This window comes from Crocodylus porosus, unplaced genomic scaffold (assembly GCF_001723895.1).
Source record: "Crocodylus porosus isolate Cpor-Errol unplaced genomic scaffold, CroPor_comp1, whole genome shotgun sequence".
Classification (NCBI taxonomy): Eukaryota; Metazoa; Chordata; order Crocodylia; family Crocodylidae; genus Crocodylus; species Crocodylus porosus.
In genome coordinates this window covers 225,414,127-225,418,237 of record NW_017728886.1, presented here as the reverse complement: position 1 = coordinate 225,418,237, position 4,111 = coordinate 225,414,127, and positions in this window count along the sequence as shown.

The window sequence follows — 4,111 nt, the reverse complement described above, 5'->3', positions numbered from 1 at the left end:
CTTATATATAAATAGTTTTCCCTGAGCATCTGCAGTATTTTTTTTGTTATTGCTCCTGGGCACAGCGTTTACACGTGCACCAAAATTTGCAGCATGTTGAGCCAGGACAGTGCAGCCCTAGCTGACTGAGGGCCGGTGGGGGGGGCGTTGGGAGAGGAGTCAGTCTGCCAGCCCAGAGCTGCTCCCCCATGGCTCAGTGTGCTGTGGAGGGGCTGGCTGGGGTCTAAGGGAGCTACAGTGCAGGACTAGTTGACAGACAGCTCCATACTGAAGCACCCTTCTACTTCAGCCAGCCATGGTCACTGTCTACATGTGTACTGCTATGAACTAAATAACTCCACCATGAGATAGTACTTGTCTTGGGCAGTTTATTAGTTTACTGTGACCTAATGGTATTGATGGTGAGGCTTTACTGCAGAGCTAATTTGTCAACTCTTCAGTAAAGTGCACGTGTAGATGCACCCACAGTGTAACTCAGTACAAAATATCAGGATGGGGTTTCCAAAGCTTGTGGACTATATTTTAATAGAGAGTTTATATTAACTACTGCCTTCCTTCCTATTCATAATTATATTATTCTTGTGTACATGTATCCAGTGCCTAGCACAATGGGCTCCTAGTTGTGCTTCGGTCTTCAAGTCATGGCTCCAATACAGTGATTCTCAGCCAGGGTGCCATGACAGTGCTTCAAGGGTGGCATGGGAGTGATTGTCAAGAAAAGAGTGAAAAGTAAAAGCTGAAATTTTCAAAGAGGCGCCACAAATCTATCAAGAGGTTCCTCATATCTGAGAAGATTGAGACCCACTACTCTATTACAATATATGGAACGTAGTGGTTACATATTGCTAAACCTTTGTAGCATTGTTTTTAAGTGCTGGCAGTGAAAAGTGATTATGAAGAATGTATAATTTTTCTAGCCTGTGTTGCAGCGCAGCATTTATCTAATAATTATCTCAACTACTCAAATTAATGTCTCAGATTTTGGTCAAAGAACGATCTGATTCCACATGTGTTGGTGATTTACTCAGGTGACCTCATGAGTTCTTAGATACTTTACACCTTTTTTCCTAATGAAAAAGAACTCCTGTGGATTAAAGTGGTGAAAGTTTGCTTTAAGAGTTATTCCCCATTTTTCCTTTATGCTCATTTGTTCATTCATTTATTATCATTTAAAATCTTGTCTGAAATAATGTTGTTTCCAAGTTAGGGTTTTACAATGTCTTGGACCAGGAAATCAAACCCTGGTCTTGTTGCTTAAGATTGACCTTTCTTCATACCTGATGTAACTAACCTTTCTTGACCACCATCATATTTCCAATAGATTAAGTGTTATGAGTTTGACATGTTGTAATTTCTTGAATGATGGCTGCCTACTCAGCAAGCTTGATTTATTCATATGAAAAGATTTAATAACCTCTAAAAAGGTAAGAAAACTATAGCTTTGGGGAAGAAACAGTAGGGAAAGTTTTTGTATCATCTGAGCCATAGTCATGGCATTTGAGTGGGAACAGCTATCCCCAGCCTAGTTAATAGATCATTAATACCTTTTCTGGACTTCACAAAGAGCCCGTCCTATTGGATGTTGAACACTTTATTAGCTACTGAATATCTTTAGCTGCCACTGATCTCATGGGATGTGCTCAGTAAATTCAAGGATAAAACAATATCAAGCTCATAAACATATAAACCGAATATGTAAACACAAATATTTTTTAAATGAAACCATCTATGACAACCACAGGATGACCATGAGCCAACTTGTTAACAGGCAGCCATTCTGCATCTATTCCTAGTTATACTTCTGTTTGGTATAAACTGTGGGTGCATCTACATGTGCAATTAGTATGCCTCAATAAACGCTGGTACAGTTCATGCCAGAGGCAGCTACTCCCAGGTGCAGCATCTTCACATGCTCCCAGGACTGCAGCAGTTTGAGCTGGGGTGGAGCACAGTAGGTGGTGGAAGGGCTGGCTGGGGCACAAGACTGCCCAAAGTACAGACCCATATGACTGACCACCGGAGCCTGCTACCAACCCAGGGCTGCTCTGCCCTGGCTCAAACTGCTGCAATCCTGGCCACTGGCCACATGTGCTTTCTGCATAGTTAATGACTCCATCATAAGATAATACTATCTTACAATGGAGTCAATTAATTTACTATGCCCTGATGTCAGCACGTGTAGACAGTGATGGTTTACTGCAGAGCTAATTAGTCAGCTTCACAGTAAAGTGTACATGTAGATGTACCCCATGTTTTAAAAAAACAGATGTTTCTAATACCTGTCATCCCAGCAACCTTTCCTTTAATTATTTCACTCAGAACAAATAAAATTATTCAAGCATTATTCATATTGCCATGTCACATTTTCCCTCTAAATTGCCTTTATTTCAGTTCACGAGTAGCATAGAGGTGAGAATATTACATTAGATAGACTATCCCCATGAGATTAGAGAATATGGCTACATGTAAAAACTGCCACTGCTAGTAGGAGAACTGTGAGGAGTTATGACCTTTAGGCACTTGATGAGAACATCTCAGAAACTGATACAACTGTTCAGCTTTTAAGACAAACATTGAGAGACAACACACAGCATGCCACAAGTGAGAAACAGGAGCAATTTGATAATGGTAGCGCAGGGCACTGTGAATCACATTGCACCTTGTACAATTTTTCAAGTGAATCAAGAACCAAAACCTGCTATTATTATAGGGTGCTGACAGATGTGAGAAAAAAGTGCTTTACTGGAAGAGGCAGCACGTTAGTTCAACCCAGCTCCATAGCCTCTGTATAAACTGCATGCTTCAGCAGAGTTTTTTGGCACTTTTATCTAATAGATTCAATCAGCTATTAGATAAAAGCACCAGAAAGCCCTGCTGAAGCACCCAGTCTATATAGACATTGGTTGAGACAGGTCCAACTAGTGCTTCTTTTCCTGGGCATACGTTGTGCTTAGCACGGGGGCACACTGAGCTTAAAGAGCCTTTTTTCATGTCTGTAAGCAGGCATTATTGATGTTTTAAAATCAAATTAACCTTAAAATACTTATGACATCTGCAACTGCTGTATGTTAGCATATGTGACAGAATCTTTCTGTTTTTCACTGCATTCAGTTAAACTTGGAGGGGGCAAGCTTTCTTATGCACTGAACCATCACACAATTGTACATATTAGTACTAGTCTTATTATTTTTAATTAGCATTTTACTATGGTACTGCAAGTTTTCATCATGATGTTTATCTGAGAGACTATACACTGCTTTTGAACTTAAAGCCTAAGGCCTGTGTGCTTGTATTTAATATCCTGCATATACAATATAATCAGATCACGGGCAAGATTAACATGAGAAAAGATAATTGCTTAAACCCAGCCCTATACTCAAAGGTTACATTCCATGTAACACATACCAAGTTCAAGACTGTTAAAGAAGTCACTGTTTGTATTTCAGCTGTATGAGAAAGTTGGTTTTGGACGTGGTAGCAAACTGTGTGAAATTCCCTCATTATTTAACTAGATTAAGTACCAAGCAAAACAACATTTAGTGTCTGAGTGAACAAGCAAGTTCCAGAAAACTTGTAGAGGGTTACCCTTTCAGTAAGCTCAGGGGCCTCAGAATACAGAGACATGCTACATAAATTTGATTTATATGGGCTCTTTGGTAAGAAATCTCAAGATTTTAAAGCGATTCCGCCTCTTTTGCAGTTGGATTCTATTCCACAAAGGGCAACTGAAAGACCCTCTGACTGTTTCATCTCCCTTCTTCCTACAGGTATGCTAAAGAAAGACTCCCTGAAAACTTCTTACTGTTTTCCGGAAATGAACATAAGCAGCACAAGGGAATAAACCTGTAATTCTTTTCAGTATGTAGTTCTGCAAGGTCATTTAAAGTCCACAGAACTAATGATCATTGACTATAACCTCTGTTACTTCAAATGAACAAACAAGCAGATCCAGCCAAGTAGTACAGATCATTAAAGGAAAACTGCAGCTTAGAGATGCCCAATTAAAAGGTGACCTGCAAAGGATGGTTTTAAAATTGGGTGTGTGCTCTTTCTTTGTATCTTGATCATGTGTGTGCATATTCATTTGGTGCTTTTATTTATTGATGTTTGT